At 54.4% G+C, this 18,648-nt stretch overlaps 1 protein-coding gene and 3 non-coding genes across 4 annotated transcripts in view; 2 read left to right on the top strand and 2 right to left on the bottom strand.

Annotated features, from left to right (window-relative positions):
• LOC142068369 (uncharacterized) overlaps positions 1 to 18,648 on the top strand; it is a 295,529-nt gene that overhangs the window by 245,921 nt on the left and 30,960 nt on the right.
• On the top strand, positions 10,277 to 10,348 carry TRNAC-GCA (transfer RNA cysteine (anticodon GCA)). The gene has a single exon. It is a non-coding gene; the product is annotated as a tRNA-Cys (tRNA).
• Positions 15,023 to 15,104, bottom strand: TRNAS-AGA (transfer RNA serine (anticodon AGA)). The gene has a single exon. It is a non-coding gene; the product is annotated as a tRNA-Ser (tRNA).
• TRNAG-UCC (transfer RNA glycine (anticodon UCC)) lies at positions 18,166 to 18,237 on the bottom strand. The gene has a single exon. It is a non-coding gene; the product is annotated as a tRNA-Gly (tRNA).

Raw genomic sequence — 18,648 nt, 5'->3', positions numbered from 1 at the left:
TGTATTTTCCACTGAATGCATCTGATGAAGTGGGTTTTAGCTAGTGAAAGCTTATGCTCGAATAAATTTGTTAGTCTCTAAGGTTTACATGAAATCTCCCCCCTGTATTTTCCACTGAATGCATCTGATGAAGTGGGTTTTAGCTCGCGAAAGCTTATGCTCGAATAAATTTGTTAGTCTCTAAGGTTTACATGAAATCTCCCCCCTGTATTTTCCACTGAATGCATCTGATGAAGTGGGTTTTAGCTCGCGAAAGCTTATGCTCGAATAAATTTGTTAGTCTCTAAGGTTTACATGAAATCTCCCCCCTGTATTTTCCACTGAATGCATCTGATGAAGTGGGTTTTAGCTCGCGAAAGCTTATGCTCGAATAAATTTGTTAGTCTCTAAGGTTTACATGAAATCTCCCCCCTGTATTTTCCACTGAATGCATCTGATGAAGTGGGTTTTAGCTCGCGAAAGCTTATGCTCGAATAAATTTGTTAGTCTCTAAGGTGCCACAAGTCCTCCTGTTCCTTTTGTGGATCCAGACTAACACGGCTGCTCCTCTGAAAGGAGTCCGGTGGCACCTTAAAAACTAACGGATTTATTTGGGCATAAGCTTTCGTGGGTAAAAAACCCCCCCCGCCGACTTCTTCAGATGCTAAACCTGCAGACCCCCGCAGGTCACATCAGACGGAGGAGCTGCCGTGACCAGCCACTGGGAGGCCCTGGGAGGCCCATGCTGAGAGGTGCTGTCTGCGGGAGGGGAAATAAAAAAATCCCCTCGCCCTATTTTTGCAAACACAAGTGTCTCAGGCCCCTGGGGTAACCGTTACCCCCTCTGCCCCTGCCTGGGCCAGGGTTTTACCCTCTGGCAGAGCCTCACCCCTGGGCTTAACCCCTGCTCCTCCACCCCCATCCCTGATTTAGCCCCTCTCCTAACCCTGCCTCCAGTTGCTTGACCCCCCCCCCCCCCGCCAGCCACGGCCAGTCAATTTCCTCCCCCCTGCTCAGATCCTGGCCACCCCCCTGCTCCGATTTTCCCCCTTGGCTCCCTTTTCACCCCTGTAACGCTGCAGAATCTGCTGCCAGGGAAGGGCAGGGGGAAGGGCAGTGGCTTCAGCAGATGTTACTGAGCGTGCTCCGTGCACCCTAAGGGGCAAATTATGATCGAGACTTTAGAGACCGACACCGGTCTCTACACCGGTTTTCATATGACACCGGCCACTTCCCGGGAGCCGCCGGAGGTAAGCTCCACCCAGAGCCTGCACCCCTCACCCCGTCCCACACCCCCACCCCCTGCACCAGCTCGGAGCCCCCTCCTGCACCCCGAACCCCCTCTGGGAGCCTGCACCCCCACCCCCTGCACCGGCTCGGAGAGCCCTCCTGCACCCCAAAACCCCTCTGGGAGCCTGCACCCCCACCCCCTGCACCAGCTCGGAGCCCCCTCCTGCACCCCAAACCCCTCATCCCTGGCCCCACCCCAGAGCCCACTCCCCAGCCCAGACCCCCACCCCTGCCCCAGCTCAGAGCCCCCCTCCTGCACCCCAAACCCCCTCCTGGAGCCTGCACCCCCACCCCTGCCCCGGCCCGGAGCCCCCTCCTGCACCCTGAACTCCCTCAAAGAGCCTGCACCCCCATCCCCTGTCCCAGCCCAGAGCCCCCTCCTGCACCCCAAACCCCTCATCCCTGGCCCCACCCCAGAGCCCACTCCCCAGCCCAGACCCCCACCCCTGCCCCAGCTCAGAGCCCCCCTCCTGCACCCCAAACCCCCTCCTGGAGCCTGCACCCCCACCCCCTGCCCCGGCCCGGAGCCCCCTCCTGCACCCTGAACTCCCTCAAAGAGCCTGCACCCCCATCCCCTGTCCCAGCCCAGAGCCCCCTCCTGCACCCCAAACCCCTCATCCCTGGCCCCACCCCAGAGCCCACTCCCCAGCCCAGACCCCCACCCCTGCCCCAGCTCAGAGCCCCCCTCCTGCACCCCAAACCCCCTCCTGGAGCCTGCACCCCCACCCCCTGCCCCGGCCCGGAGCCCCCTCCTGCACCCTGAACTCCCTCAAAGACCCTGCACCCCCATCCCCTGTCCCAGCCCAGAGCCCCCTCCTGCACCCCAAACCCCTCATCCCTGGCCCCACCCCAGAGCCCCCCACACACCCCAAACCCCTCATCCCTGGCCCCACCCCAGAGCCCACTGCCCAGCCCAGACCCCCACCCCCTGCCCCAGCCCTGAGACCCCTCCTACACCCCGAACTCCCACCAGGAGCCTGCACCCCCACCCCCTGCCCCAGCCTGGAGCCCCCTCCTGAACCCCAAACCCCCTCCAGGAGCCTGCACCCCCACCCCCTGTCTGGAGCCCCCTCCTATGCCCCGAACCCCTCATTCCTGGCCCCAGCCCAGACCCCCACCCCTTGTCCCAGCCCAGAGCCCCCTCCTCCACCCCATACCCCTCATCCCTGGCCCCACCCTGGAGCCCCCACCCCCGTCTGCATCCCAACTCCCTGCCCCAGCCGGGTGAGTGAGGGTGGGGGAGAGCCAGTGATGGTGGGAGTGGGGGCGGGGCCTTGGGGAAGGGGCGGGGCAAGTTGGCAACCCTAAACTTTCTCCAGCTGGGGCCGGTCTCCCCAGGCAGCCCCCGGGACGGCGACTGCGGGTAACCGAGAGGGACCTGGGGACATGCTGGGGAGGGGCAGGAAAGTGACTCTCTGCGCCGGGGGCCCCAGGGAACCTGTCCCTGGTTGTTAGAAAGCGAGATCGGACCTAGTTCGTGACTGCACCTGCCGGGGTCTGCTCCGGGGGCACAACTGGGGAGAAGTGTCGGGAGGATCGAGCGCGGGCCCCCAGCGGGGTGTCCCCTGGGTGCGTCTGGGCTGGCGGGGTCAGGAAGGGAGGGACGAAAAATGAGCCAGAAATGGGGAGTAAGCGGAGGTGGGGGATGGGGTCATGGGAGAGGGGAGGTTTGGGGGGTCAGGATCGGTGCGGGAATCCCACCCAGTTTACACACGATCCTTGCTGGTGTGGAGCCGGCCCTCCCTCCGAATGCCACTCCACTTTCCCTGGATTCGACAGACTTTCCCCAAATGTCTTTATTGCCACTCCTCTCTCCAGGACTCCGCGCCTCCCCCCCACCGCCCCGCCCCGGCCCCACCACACGCACACACCTCTCCCCTCCCCACTGTGACCCCGATTCAAACCCATTTCTCCCAAGGATGCCAATGCACTGCTCGACCATCTCGAGAGCCAGGCGGCAGGCGGCCATCTCGGTGCATAACCATCCGGGGAGCGCATCCTTCAGCTGTCCTTCCTAAACAGCCCCCTTCCCCGGTTGCCCCCAGGAGCGGGGGAAGCCGCTGCTGAGGATTCATTTACCCCCATATTTTGTGTTCCGTCACAGATTTCAAAGGCAGACGAGATCGCTGGGAACGTCTGGCCTGACCTGCTGCATCGCAGAGTCCTGAAAATTTTACCCCGAGAGTCCCACGGCCACCTCGACACCTTCTGGTTGCTTCGAACGGGCCCAGCGCAGGGGACGCCCCCAGTCAAGAGGCCTTGCAGGCCGGACTTGGGGGCGAGGGGGATCGTAACCCCGACATGGGGGCCGATGCTGGGAAGAAGGGTCCTGCCACCTAGAGCCTGAGGGCGTGTGGCCACGGCCCGAGCAAGGGTCCGACCCGCGGCAGGGCTAGAGCCTGGACAGGAGGTCTGGGACATGTGAGAAACAGACTGTGAACTTCCCTGAAGTTTTCTAGAGACGCTGGCTGTGATGTCCCCACGTCACAGAGTGGGGTTGGGGCGTTTTCCTTTCCCCTTTCCCATTTTGTCCTTATTTTTTAACATTGGTTGCTGTTTAATAAAGTATGCTTGTCTGAACTGTATGTAACGATCAGTGGGTCAGGGAAGCATCCAGTGCAGAGAGAGCACCCCGGAGTGGGGACACCCTAGCCCCTGCCCTAAGTGCCCATGACGAGACTGGGGGTCGAGCTCCCCGGGAATCCTGGACCCAGCCTTGCTGGGGTTGCGAGGACTCTGCCACGCAGGAGAGTGGAAGAGACTCGGATCCTCCCGCTAGCCCACTTCACCGGGATCGTGTATAGGCCGGGAAAAGTTCCCCACAATAGCGGGAGCGTTTCCCCGCTCACATAAGCATAAAGCTCAGCTCGGCACTGGCCACGAATGGGAGATGAGAATTGTCCCCCTGAACCCCAAGTTTGCAAAATATAAAAAAAAGGGACCCCTGAGCATCACGGCCCCCGCTCTGCCGTACGGGCTAGTTTGCGGGAGCTCGGGGTCTCGGGTCAGAATGGCATTGTCTGGCAGTTACTGGAGTCACACCATGGGGATTAATGGGTTCTAAAGAAATCTGATGAGGTTCAATAAGGATAAGTGCAGGGTCCTGCACTTAGGACGGAAGAACCCAATGCACAGCTACAGACTAGGGACCGAATGGCTAGGCAGCAGTTCTGCGGAAAAGGACCTAGGGGTGACAGTGGACGAGAAGCTGGATATGAGTCAGCAGTGTGCCCTTGTTGCCAAGAAGGCCAATGGCATTTTGGGATGTATACGTAGGGGCATAGCGAGCAGATCGAGGGACGTGATCGTTCCCCTCTATTCGACATTGGTGAGGCCTCATCTGGAGTACTGTGTCCAGTTTTGGGCCCCACACTACAAGAAGGATGTGGATAAATTGGAGAGAGTCCAGCGAAGGGCAACAAAAATGATTAGGGGTCTGGAACACATGACTTATGAGGAGAGGCTGAGGGAGCTGGGATTGTTTAGCCTGCAGAAGAGAAGAATGAGGGGGGATTTGATAGCTGCTTTCAACTACCTGAAAGGGGGTTCCAAAGAGGATGGCTCTAGACTGTTCTCAGTGGTAGCAGATGACAGAACGAGGAGTAATGGTCTCAAGTTGCAGTGGGGGAGGTTTAGACTGGATATTAGGAAAAACTTTTTCACTAAGGGTATGTCTACACTACGGAATAAGGTCGAATTTATAGAAGTCGGTTTTTTAGAAATCGGTTTTATATCTTCGAGTGTGCGCGTCCCCACAGAAAATGCTCTAAGTGCATTAAGTGCATTAACTCGGCGGAGCGCTTCCACAGTACCGAGGCTAGAGTCGACTTCCGGAGCGTTGCACTGTGGGTAGCTATCCCACAGTTCCCGCAGTCTCCGCTGCCCATTGGAATTCTGGGTTGCGATCCCAGTGCCTGATGGGGCTAAAACATTGTCGCGGGTGGTTCTGGGTACATATCGTCAGGCCCCCGTTCCCTCCCTCCCTCCGTGAAAGCAAGGGCAGAGAATCATTTTGCGCCTTTTTTTCTGAGTTACCTGTGCAGACGCCATACCACGGCAAGCATGGAGCCCGCTCAGGTAACCGTCACCGTATGTCTCCTGGGTGCTGGCAGACGTGGTGCGGCATTGCTGCACAATAGCAGCAACCCATTGCCTTCTGGCAGCAGATGGTGCAATACGATTGGTAGTCGTCCTCATCGTGTCTGAGGTGCTCCTGGCCACGTCGGCTGGGAGCGCCTGGGCAGACATGGGCGCAGGGACTAAATTTGGAGTGACTTGACCAGGTCATTCTCTTTAGTCCTGCAGTCAGTCCTATTGAACCATCTTATGGTGAGCGGGCAGGCGATACGGACTGCTAGCAGTCGTACTGTACCATCTTCTGCCAGGCAGGCAAGAGATGGGGATGGCTAGCAGTCGTACTGTACCATTTTCTGCCGGGCAGGCAAGAGATGAGGATGGCTAGCAGTCGTACTGTACCATCTTCTGCCGAGCAGCCATGAGATGTGGATGGCATGCCGTCCTTCTGCACCGTCTGCTGCCAGCCAAAGATGTAAAAGATAGATGGAGTGGCTCAGAACAAGAAATAGACCAGATTTGTTTTGTACTCATTTGCCTCCTCCCCTGTCTAGGGGACTCATTCCTCTAGGTCACACTGCAGTCACTCACAGAGAAGGTGCAGCGAGGTAAATCTAGCCATGTATCAATCAGAGGCCAGGCTAACCTCCTTGTTCCAATAACAACGATAACTTAGGTGCACCATTTCTTATTGGAACCCTCCGTGCAGTCCTGCCTGAAATACTCCTCGATGTACAGGCACCCCCTTTGTTGATTTTAGCTCCCTGAAGCCAACCCTGTAAGCCGTGTCGTCAGTCGCCCCTCCCTCCATCAGAGCAACGGCAGACAATCGTTCCGCGCCTTTTTTCTGTGTGGACGCCATACCACGGCAAGCATGGAGCCCGCTCAGCTCACTTTGGCAATTAGGAGCACATTAAACACCACACGCATTATCCAGCAGTATATGCAGCACCAGAACCTGGCAAAGCGATACCGGGCGAGGAGGCGACGTCAGCGCGGTCACGTGAGTGATCAGGACATGGACACAGATTTCTCTGAAAGCATGGGCCCTGACAATGCATGCATCATGGTGCTAATGGGGCAGGTTCATGCTGTGGAACGCCGATTCTGGGCTCGGGAAACAAGCACAGAGTGGTGGGACCGCATAGTGTTGCAGGTCTGGGACGATTCCCAGTGGCTGCGAAACTTTTGCATGCGTAAGGGCACTTTCATGGAATTTGTGACTTGCTTTCCCCTGCCCTGAGGCGCATGAATACCAAGATGAGAGCAGCCCTCACAGTTGAGAAGCGAGTGGCGATAGCCCTGTGGAAGCTTGCAATGCCAGATAGCTACCGGTCAGTTGGGAATCAATTTGGAGTGGGCAAATCTACTGTGGGGGCTGCTGTGATGCAAGTAGCCCACGCAATCAAAGATCTGCTGATATCAAGGGTAGTGACCCTGGGAAATGTGCAGGTCATAGTGGATAGCTTTGCTGCAATGGGATTCCCTAACTGTGGTGGGGCCATAGACAGAACCCATATCCCTATCTTGGCACCAGAGCACCAAGCCAGCGAGTACATAAACCGCAAGGGGTACTTTTCGATAGTGCTGCAAGCTCTGGTGGATCACAAGGGACGTTTCACCAACATCAACGTGGGATGGCCGGGAAAGGTGCATGATGCTCGCATCTTCAGGAACTCTGGTCTGTTTCAAAAGCTGCAGGAAGGGACTTTATTCCCAGACCAGAAAATAACTGTTGGGGATGTTGAAATGCCTATATGTATCCTTGGGGACCCAGCCTACCCCTTAATGCCATGGCTCATGAAGCCGTACACAGGCAGCCTGGACAGTAGTCAGGAGCTGCTCAACTACAGGCTGAGCAAGTGCAGAATGGTGGTAGAATGTGCATTTGGACGTTTAAAGGCACGCTGGCGCAGTTTACTGACTCGCTTAGACCTCAGCGAAACCAATATTCCCACTGTTATTACTGCTTGCTGTGTGCTCCACAATATCTGTGAGAGTAAGGGGGAGACGTTTATGGCGGGGTGGGAGGTTGAGGCAAATCGCCTGGCTGCTGGTTACGCACAGCCAGACACCAGGGTGGTTAGAAGAGCACAGGAGGGCGCGGTACGCATCAGAGAAGCTTTGAAAACCAGTTTCATGACTGGCCAGGCGACGGTGTGAAAGTTCTGTTTGTTTCTCCTTGATGAACCCCCCCGCCCCTTGGTTCACTCTACTTCCCTGTAAGCTAACCACCCTCCCCTCCTCCCTTCGATCACCACTTGCAGAGGCAATAAAGTCATTGTTGCTTCACATTCATGCATTCTTTATTCATTCATCACACAAATAGGGGGATGACTACCAAGGTAGCCCAGGAGGGGTGGTGGAGGAGGGAAGGAAAATGCCACACAGCACTTTAAGCACAGCACTTTAAAAGTTTACAACTTTAAAATTTATTGAATGACAGCCTTCTTTTTTTGGGCAATCCTCTGTGGTGGAGTGGCTGGTTGGCCGGATGCCCCCCCACCGCGTTCTTGGGTGTCTGGGTGTGGAGGCTATGGAACTTGGGGAGGAGGGCGGTTGGTTACAGAGGGGCTGCAGTGGCAGTCTGTGCTCCAGCTGCCTTTGCTGCAGCTCAACCATACACTGGAGCATACTGGTTTGGTCCTGCAGCAGCCTCAGCATTGAATCCTGCCTCCTCTCATCACGCTGCCGCCACATTTGAGCTTCAGCCCTGTCTTCAGCCCGCCACTTACTCTCTTCAGCCCGCCACCTCTCCTCCCGGTCATTTTGTGCTTTCCTGCACTCTGACATTATTTGCCTCCACGCATTCGTCTGTGCTCTGTCAGTGTGGGAGGACAGCATGAGCTCGGAGAACATTTCATCGCGAGTGCGTTTTTTTTTCTTTCTAAGCTTCACTAGCCTCTGGGAAGGAGAAGATCCTGTGATCATTGAAACACATGCAGCTGGTGGAGAAAAAAAAAGGGACAGCGGTATTTAAAAAGACACATTTTATAAAACAGTGGCTACACTCTTTCAGGGTAAACCTTGCTGTTAACATTACATACATAGCACATGTGCTTTCGTTACGAGGTCGCATTTTGCCTCCTCCCACCGCGTGACTACCCCCTCAACCTTCCCCCCTCCCTGTGGCTAACAGCGGGGAACATTTCTGTTTAGCCACAGGCAAACAGCCCAGCAGGAATGGGCTCCTCTGAGTGTCCCCTGAAGAAAAGCACTCTATTTCAACCAGGTGACCATGAATGATATCTCACTCTCCTGAGGATAACACAGAGAGATAAAGAACGGATGTTGTTTGAATGCCAGAAAACATACACTGCAATGCTTTGTTCTACAATGATTCCCGAGTACGTGTTACTGGCCTGGAGTGGTAAAGTGTCCTACCATGAAGGACGCAATAAGGCTGCCCTCCCCAGAAACCTTTTGCAAAGGCTTTAGGACTACATCTAGGCAAATGCCAGGGCAAAGTAATCCTTTCACATGCTTGCTTTTAAACCATGTATAGTATTTTAAAAGGTACACTCACCAGAGGTCCCTTCTCCGCCTGCTGGGTCCAGGAGGCAGCCTTGGGTGGGTTCGGGGGGTACTGGCTCCAGGTCTAGGGTGAGAAACAGTTCCTGGCTGTCGGGAAAACCGGTTTCTCCGCTTGCTTGCTGTGAGCTATCTACAACCTCCTCCTCATCATCATCTTCTTCATCCCCAAAACCTGCTTCCGTATTGCCTCCATCTCCATTGAAGGAGTCAAACAACATGACTGGGGTAGTGGTGGCTGAACCCCCTAAAATGGCATGCAGCTCATCATAGAAGCGGCATGTTTGGGGCTCTGACCCAGAGCGGCTGTTCGCCTCTCTGGTTTTCTGGTAGGCTTGCCTCAGCTCCTTCAGTTTCACGCGGCACTGCTTCGGGTCCCTGTTATGGCCTCTGTCCTTCATGCCCTGGGAGATTTTCAGAAAGGTTTTGGCATTTCGAAAACTGGAACGGAGTTCTGATAGCACGGCTTCCTCTCCCCATACAGCGATCAGATCCCGTACCTCCCGTTCGGTCCATGCTGGAGCTCTTTTGCGATTCTGGGACTCCATCATGGTCACCTGTGCTGATGAGCTCTGCATGGTCACCTGCAGCTTGCCACGCTGGCCAAACAGGAAATGAGATTCAAAAGTTCGCGGTTCTTTTCCTGTCTACCTGGCCAGTGCATCTGAGTTGAGAGTGCTGTCCAGAGCGGTCACAATGGAGCACTCTGGGATAGCTCCCGGAGGCCAATACCATCGAATTGTGTCCACAGTACCCCAAATTCGAGCCGGCAACGTCGATTTAAGCGCTAATCCACTTGTCAGGGGTGGAGTAAGGAAATCGATTTTAAGAGCCCTTTAAGTCGAAATAAATGGCTTCATTGTGTGGACGGGTGCAGGTTTACATCGATTTAACGCTGCTAAATTCGACCTAAAGTCCTAGTGTAGACCAGGGCTAAGAGGGTGGTGAAACACTGGAATGCGTTACCTAGGGAGGTGGTAGAATCTCCTTCCTTAGAGGTTTTTAAGGTCAGGCTTGACAAAGCCCTGGCTGGGATGATTTAACTGGGAATTGGTCCTGCTTCGAGCAGGGGGTTGGACTAGATGACCTTCTGGGGTCCCTTCCAACCCTGATATTCTATGATTCTATGATTCTATTTAAATATGTCCTTTGAGGGTTTGGAGAATGCTGGAGAGGTTAAATTGCCCAGAGCTGGGGAGCAGGGTGTGGTCCCAGGTAAGCAGTAGTTGTGGTCCGGTGACACCGAGCAGGTGTGGGGATTGTGCGAGGTGTGGTTTTTACGTGCATCTATAAAATTTAATGAAACCCCATTTTCAAAACCACCCATGGCTGGGAACGTAAGAGGAGCTCTTTGAGTCCTTCATAATCCTCAGGAAACTTGCTCCAACACTATTCGATCACAGGGGGTATAGCTCAGTGGTAGAGCATTTGACTGCAGATCAAGAGGTCCCTGGTTCAAATCCAGGTGCTCCCTGGGCAGTGGTTGCTTTTTTAATGGAAACACATTTTCATGGCCACCTCCAGTATCTCCAGGAATTCCACTGAATGGGGGGTGCTTGAAATGAATTTAAGCACGTAACATTTTCCTATGCAAATGTATCAAAACTTAGCAAACCTGTCCAGCCGCTGAAATCAATTCCAGCCCCTTGTGGCTCTAGTTTGTGTTTTCACCGATTGAACAAAGGTATAACATGATGCGCACTGGCAGGTCCTCGTTCTCCAGGGGCAGAAAAACAAGACCCACATCCGGTTGGGGCTAGGAGTCTGATTGGTGCACCTTGGTGCAGGCTAAAGTCACCAGCACCCTGGCTCCTTCACATTCATCCAGCAGCAGCTGGGCCCCCAGGACAAGGCATGAGAAGAAGCCAGTGGCTCTGAGCAGGGAAATAGCCACCAAGAAGCTGCTCAGAGCTGCCAGGATCCCCAGAAAGGCCACCATGCCCCGGGCCAGGAATAGCCCTAAGAAAGTGGTGGCTGCAGCAGGGACCAAAATGGCAGAGAAAAGACCCCAAAGGGTCTAAGCTGCCAAACCCAGAAGGTGGTCAACATCCCACCTAAAACCAAGTCAGGCGAGAGCCAGGCTAAAGCCAACGCCAAAGCCAGGGCTAAGAAGGTGGTCCTGAGAAAGAAGGGAAGAGATTCCCATGGGGATAACTCCTGCCCCCCAAATCCTTTTTTAAGAATCACCATGGGCCTCCCAGAGAGAGCCAGGTCCCCCAGGACAAGCCAGCCCATGGAGAGTAAAGCAAGTTGGTGGCAATGGGGTGTTTCTCTCCCAGAGGGGAGGTGCTGTGTTTTGTGAAGCACCTTCCAGATGAGAGAAACACTGACGAGGTAGCTGCCCATAACTCCTACGTGAGTCTGTGATCTGCTTCTTCTGTCGAAGAGGGACACTCGCTATTTGAGGCATGTGCGATACCTCTGTGAGGGTGATAGGTCAGAAAAGGCTGAAAGATGAGACCATAGGGGGGAAGGTGAATGGCGTTCCCACTCATACTCAGGCACGGGGTCTCACTTTCACTTCCCCTTCATTTTCCATCAGCCATTCCCTAACAGACCCTCCACACACACACACACAGAGAGTCATACCCCCTCTCCCTCTCTCACCCACACTCCATTGGATGCAGCCTCTCGGTGACTCCCCCAGATGGGGGCTTGTCTCTGCATCTCCCCAGCCGGGAAGGAGAGAGGCTGAAGGGCCACAGGAGACAGGCGGGGCTAGACAGGAATGGAAGAGACACTTCCTCCTTCCGCTTCTTAAAAGACACCTTTAATCTCACCCTGGAAAAGTTCCAGCACTGGGTGGGCTCAAACCACCTGCCTTCCCACAGGCAGCTGGTGGGAGGAGCCGGTTTTCTCACAGAAGGATGACCGGCTGCTGCTGTCTTCCTGGGGACTTGAACATGAGTTTGTTGTGGCTCACTCAACCCCCTTCCACCACCACAAGGCAACGCCACCTAAATGTGGGTACCAGTTATGCGACTGGTCAGCACGCAGGACTTAGAGCAGCGCTGGGGGGAGTGGTGGTGAATTCAAGCTTCGCCTGGAGTGCTAGATTTTAAACAAATGGCTTCTGCCATTTATCGTGCCCCATGGAAAATACAATTCCAGCTCTGGTTTCAGACGGGGCAGCCGTGTTAGTCTGTATCAGCAAAAACAACGAGGACTTAGGGGGCTTATTCCTTCACCCACTCACCTCCCTGGTCCTTCTCGCATGAACAGAGAGCAACAATACCCGAAAGGTGCAAACAATTCGATGTTTATTGGGGTGAACTTCCAGCAAGCGTGATTCCAGTTTCCTTCCTTAGTGTCCCCCTTCCCAGCTCTGACACCATAGAGCCTTACACCTGTGTCCCTGTTCCCATTTTCCCCCCTTAGCCAAACAGGATTCCAGTTTCCCCAGCCCCATTCCCTGTTCCCATCCCCACCCATTACTTCCTGATTGACTGCAGACTATATAGTAAAACTTGAGTTCTGCCTAGCCACACCCCCAACCAATCATTTCCCTGAAATTTAACTAACCAAGCCTAACGTATTGCAACATGATTATTTAACCAATTATATCCCACCACCTTAATTAGTTTACACCCAGCAAAATTAATTATACAGCAGACAAGAACAATCACAGAACCAGACAGAGATTGTACAGACGAACAATAGCAAAGTGGGAACTATAGTGACAAAACAATACAGAAGTGAGGATTTCACATCCCAGCTATTGATAGGTGAGTTCTTGCCAGACAGGATGCTATCCGACTAAGTTTCCTTTTACATCTTCTCGGCACTTCCCTTTCTCTGGAGGCGATAGGCATTATCAGGACAGGATTGTATTCCTAACCGCCCAACAGCACCTTATTTCAAGGCGACCAGCCTGGAACGTGAGGATGCGACCGACCACCCCCCAGCCCACGGCTGCCTCCGCTGCCCAGCCAAAGGCCCTATACAGTCAGACAGTGATTTTGATTCTCTCCTCTACACCTCTATAACTAGCTAAGTGACAAGAACACACCCAAACTCTTAGAGCATAGGCCCTTACAGAGAGGCCTGAACATCCACCTCCCAACAAGTCCTTGTGGCACCTTAGAGACTAACAAATTTATCTGGGCATAAGCTTTCGTGGGCTAGAACCCACTTCATCAGATGCATGGAGTGGAAAATACAACAGGCAGGTATAAATACACCGCACATGAAAAGAAGGGAGTTGCCTTACCAAGTCGGGGGTCCGTGCTAACGAGACAATTCAATTAAAGTGGAAGTGGGCCCTTCTCAACAGTAGAATACCAAGGGAACTCTACTGTGTGCGGGCAGGTCCAGAGTGGCTGGGGAGGGCGGGCCGGCCGGCCGGCGTGGCCAGATAAGGGGCGGTTCGGGGTTTGTTGTGATCAGTATCTCGATAGGAGGCATTTCTGGCTTATGGCTCTGCTGGTACTAGCCCGAGGTTTTTTTGTGTGTGCTTCCATTCAGGGCGAAACCCAGACCCTTCCAGTCGCGTCCCTCCTTAGCCTCTGATGCCATGTGGGAGTCCAAGCGGCCACTGTGAAAAGAGTTGAACAAGTCGTTCCCATGACATTTTTGCTAGTTATTTGCTGACTGTTAGAAGTATGAGCTGGGACTCCACAATTGACCACCTCACGTATCCCTCCTCCGTAATACAGCGCACCTTATAAATCAGCCACCCCCCGCCCTGTCCCGGACCAGCTGTAAACAGAGTGAAAAAAAAACATTATGAGTCCGAACAAAACAGGAGGGTGTATTGGGGCCATAGCGGGCTGGAATAGCGGAGTCCTAATGTCTGTGTTAGGAGCCCCCATGGCTGGCAGGAAGTCGGGTCTGGGCATGGACACAGGCTGTACGGAAGGAGGCTTCACCGCGTCTGCAGGCCAACTCAGCAGCTGGTCGGTTTTCCCATGAATTTTCCCCTGTTGCTGGCTGGTGATGAGCGTCTCACGTCCAGCATGCCTGGGGGCAGAGCATACGCACCAGGCCTGGCCCTGTAGCACGTCAGTTCTCTTTCGGGCGACGTTCGGCTCAGTCCCTAGATGCCGAAATATCTCCGTAGCGTACCCAGACGGCTGCCTCCACCGGCTGGAACAGACATTCAGGCTTCCACTCACGGGGAGCGGGTCACGCTTCGCCTGCGGGAGGCTCGCTCCCTCTCCTGCCTCCTCCCCACCGCCTCCGCCCATGGCCCCGCCCATTCTCCACACCTGCTCCAACCAGGCTCCGCCCCTGGCTCCGCCCCTGTTCCTGCTCGGCCCCCTCCCCACTCGCCCCCCCCCCCAAGCATCACTCAATGCATCCCTCGTCTCCTTCCCCGCTCCCGCACGAGGGCCCCCCCCCACCTGCCGCTCACCATGTCCCTCCTCTCCTCCCCTGCACAGCCCCTGCAGCCCCCAGGGACACAGCGAGCGGTGGGGGGCCTTGCAAGGGAGTGGGGGTGGATGAGAGGAGGGACAGGGTGGGCGGGGGGCTGAGCAGGGGAGGGGGCAGAGGAGGGGAGGGATGCGCGGGCAGGAGGCTGAGGGGGGGAGGAGGTGGAGAAGTGGGAAAGGGGATTTAACAGATGCAGCTGTAAAATTTTAGACAGGTAAGGGGGCTGTCGGAGGGGATGGGGAGAGCGTGGGGGGGACCCAGGCTGGGGGCAGGGTGGGGAGGTCACGTTCCCTCCCCCTTGTGTCCCTCCCATGAGTGCAGTACGGGCGAGAAATGATTTCTACTTGCACCGCTGGAGATGGGAGAAGAATAAGAGGAGCAACGCGAATGTCCTCAGATTATCAGACCTTTGCTTTAACTACTAGGCCACCCGGACTGGTGTCCTGGCTGCCGTTTTACTGTTTCTAAGGTCTCTGCACCCTGTAACCTTTCCCCCCTTCACTGACTGGCTAGGCACGGGAGGGTCTGGTCTACTGAAAAAGACTAAGTGACAGGAACAAGGCTCCCAAATCCCTGCTGGTGCGGGGAGCCAGGATTACTCTTCCCATTCTGTAGCTGGTCAATGTCCGGGTCTGGTTAGATAGTCCTAGGCCAGGGGAAGACCTCTGGTGTCCATGTAGCTATTACAGCAAAGGGAAAACCCCTCCTGTCTACTCCAAAATGCCCTGCCGTTCACACTGCGACTGCTCGGACGCTAACAACACCCTCGTGCGCCCGTAGTCGGCAGGATTCGAACCTGCGCGGGGAGACCCCAACGGATTTCTAGTCCATCGCCTTAACCCCTCGGCCACGACTACCGGACGAAGGTTTGTTTCGCAACACAATGATTCTGTTCTCACTGAATTGTCCCTTCAAATTGTTTGCTCGGACCGGCTTCCCCAGCCCCCGCGTGGCTGGGCGTTCGCGTAAGCATGCCTGTGCTTGAACAGCGAGAATTCCTGCCCGTTTCCCTTCCGGCTGCAGCGTGGTGAGCGTGCGTTTGTGCTAATGACCTGGCTGTGGACGGTTATTCATTCCCCACGTCCTCGACAGTTCAGACGGTCCCTTTCCTATGCAGATCTCCAGCATATCATTCCAACAGCCGGGCTCAGGGTTTCTCTGGGGCACGGAAACTTTTCAGGGGGATGGTGAGTGAACTCAGTCCGTGGGGTTTCACGGACTAACCACAGCCGCATAAGGAAAGGGCAGAGCCAGTGTCTCACTGTCAGGGACGCAGGTGGCCCCGTCCCCCCCGTCTGACCGTTGCCCTTGCAGGAGAGAAGGGTTCGATGGTATTGAATGATCAGGGAGGTTTTGCTGTTCATGGATCCGTGCAAAGGAAATTGTGTCTCTGTGTGAAATTGAAACAGCAAATGAAACATCCACATGGTGACCAAATGCCCTAAAGAGTGTGGGTGAAGGGCTGGGGCTGAGAAATGATTTAACGGGGGTCTGTATCAATTTATTGGCCTGAGTAAAAGTTACGGCTAAAAGGCTGCCATTGCTGTTAGCACTTGAACCTACGTAGGGGCACCCCGGTGGGTGTCAACTCCATGGCGTTAACCCGGGGTAGTCGATTCCTTTTATCCAGATCCAAATTTCTTGGTCAAGGTCTTGTCAAGGTCTAGACGCCAGAGAAAATAATACGCTGATGATAATCAGAAAAGGATTTTGCCGTCACGATGGGCATAACAATTATGATTGTGTCGTGTTTCATTCCTTAGATCTGTCACCTCCGCCCTTCCCTTTAGCCTTGTAGTTGACCAAGGGTGAAACTAAACATCTCTTCAGATACCAGGGGCTGTTTGTGCTCATTCCTGCGAGCTACACAGGGGTTTGAGGTTGCTGCTTTCAATCCTCTGGCTCTGCCGGGATAAGGAACAATTCAGGCTGTCTCTGAACTGAAGGAGGGAGATCATTTTTTGACAGGGAGAGGGAGGCCTCCTCTTAAAGGTGTTTGTCTGGCTGGCAGCCCTGGTTCCCAGGTCTCTCCTGAGGGAAGAAAATTTCAGTGCAAAATACCAAAACTTTTAACAGAGAGGAGGGAAAGGCGATGGCCACATGATGGGGCCAGTATGAACCACAACCTGGTTCTTTTATGTGGGATGACTCTGAACACTGGCTGATCTCCACACCCTTGGGTTGGAAGAGATGTTTAGTTTTGCACTTGGGAAACTACAAGGCTGAAGCAATTTTATGGATGGTGACACTAGGATTCAAGGGTTATTTTGTGTTGCAAAAAACGTTAAAAAAACACTTGAGCTGCCTGTTCTCAAAGGCTGGTTTCCCCAGGTCTGCGCCAGAAGTTCTTCTAGAGATGCCCTGGGTTCTCTCACGCCTCGGTGGGAACTAAAGAGAGTCGTCCTGTGCTGCCCTTGGCTCCAGGCTGATTTATCCGGGGAGGGGACATGGAATCGACTTGTTGGCTGTTGAGAAGGGAGCCAGGCCAGCTCTCAGGGCCCGAGAACTCCCAGCATCTTCCCAGCCCAGCCCAGCCTGCTGCCCTGCCCCAGCCTCTGTTCCCCTGGGGGCCCTGCGTGTTTGACTCGAGAGCGTGGCGGGGGCAGGAGGTGAGGACAGCAGACAGCCTGTGATGGGCAGATGCGAGGAGCAAAGCACCAGAGACCTGGCCTGGCTCCCTCCTCAGCTGCAAACAACCAATTCCCCCCCACCCCTGAGATATCAGGGACCTGGGGGTGTTTCTAGCAGAGCACTTGGAACTGAACCGGGGAACCAGCTTTTAATGACAGGCAGCTCACGTTCAGACTAATTTTGTTACAATTTTATTTATAATATAAAAGAATTCAGAAGTAATTATCGGGACTCTTTTCTCGTAACGTTCCCGGCCGTAGAAAGAAACGGCTTTTTGGCTTTTCGTGATACGGGAGCCAGGTTCGTTCACTGTTCAGAGTCCCTGTGTGCCGAAGCGGGCTGTTGTCTTTCATTTCTTAGGTTCTGGTGCCGTTGTGTGGCCATTTCCTTCCCCTCTTTTCCGTGCAAAGCGCCGGTATTTTGCACTGGAAATAACAATATTTCCTCGGCAGGGTGTGTGTGTGTGTGAAGGCTGCATTCATGCACTGAACAATCACTAGCAAGTGACAGAAAATCACCCATCCGATGGGGCCTCCGTCCCGCTCAAAAATCCTCTTCCTTCTTCCGTTAAGGGACATCCTGGATCTTGTCTTATCTCTGCAGAGCCCAGGGGTTGCAATCCGTAATCTCCAAGCTGTGGTGTGAAAACCTGCTCTGTCTTAATTTGCTACTGCCTGGGGTACATCTGTATCAATCACAGCCTTTAAATGACCAGTGAGGTCATTGAAACATGACGTATTTTGCAGCTTCCTTTACTGTGCTCACAATGGAGCATCCTGACACTGATACGTCTGCCCAAGTGACCTGTGGGTCGGATTCATTGTCGTGGGGCAGGGGATCATTTAAACTCTTCATTTCCTTAGGGTTCGCCTTCAATATACTTGGATGCTGGAGCGATCTCTGACCATTACAGTTCATCAACTCGGCAGGCAGGCACGGACAGCAAGGCACTTGTCCTGTGGCCTTGACCGAGAGAGGTTTCTGATCAAAGGGAGGGTAGATGCCAGCCAGCTCCTGGGGTAATATCTCACTGGAGATGGAAGGGCTTGTTCAGAAAGAGATTTTGACGTCTGTAGGGTATCACAGAATATAGAATCATAGAAGATCAGGGTGGGAAGGGACCTCAGGAGGTCATCTAGTCCACCCCCCTGCTCAAAGCAGGACCAATCCCCAATTTTTGCCCCAAATCCCTAAATGGCCCCCTCAAGGATGGAACTCGCAACCCGGGGTTTAGCAGGCCAATGCTCAAACCACTGAGCTATCCTTCCCCACAAAACATCACATCCCTGCATTGGCCGGGAATCGAACCCGGGTCAACTGCTTGGAAGGCAGCTATGCTCACCACTATACCACCAATGCCTCTAAAGAGGAGCCAGATGGGTTTGTCTCCAGGCAGGTGTATTTTAGTCTCTGGTAGGTAGAAATGAGAGTAAAGTATTTTGGATTTCCTGTTTCCCCGCCTGAGGGCCATCTAGGCTCACCTGACATTTTTCCTGGCAGAAGCCGTTCCAATCTGTTTATCACAGGGTCAAAATGTGGCTGCCATCACACAGAGGCATTAGCGGTGGCTGAGGTGAGAAGAGGGCTAAGAAGTCCTTTCCCTCCCTCAAACGCACCCGTGCACATGGAAGCCATAAGATTGCTGCAGCCTAAATGCCCTGATGGCAAACGGGGAGGGGCAGAAGGCACTGCCAGCTGTCCTGAGCACCCCAGAGGAGCCAGGCACGGTGTGGCCTGGGTGCTCCTTCATCTCTCCCGTACTGGTGAGGG

The sequence above is a fragment of the Caretta caretta genome, chromosome 28, assembly GCF_965140235.1.
Source record: "Caretta caretta isolate rCarCar2 chromosome 28, rCarCar1.hap1, whole genome shotgun sequence".
NCBI classification, from domain to species: Eukaryota; Metazoa; Chordata; order Testudines; family Cheloniidae; genus Caretta; species Caretta caretta.
The sequence above is the reverse complement of the archived record's forward strand: the minus strand, read 5'-3'. Positions and strand labels throughout refer to the sequence as shown.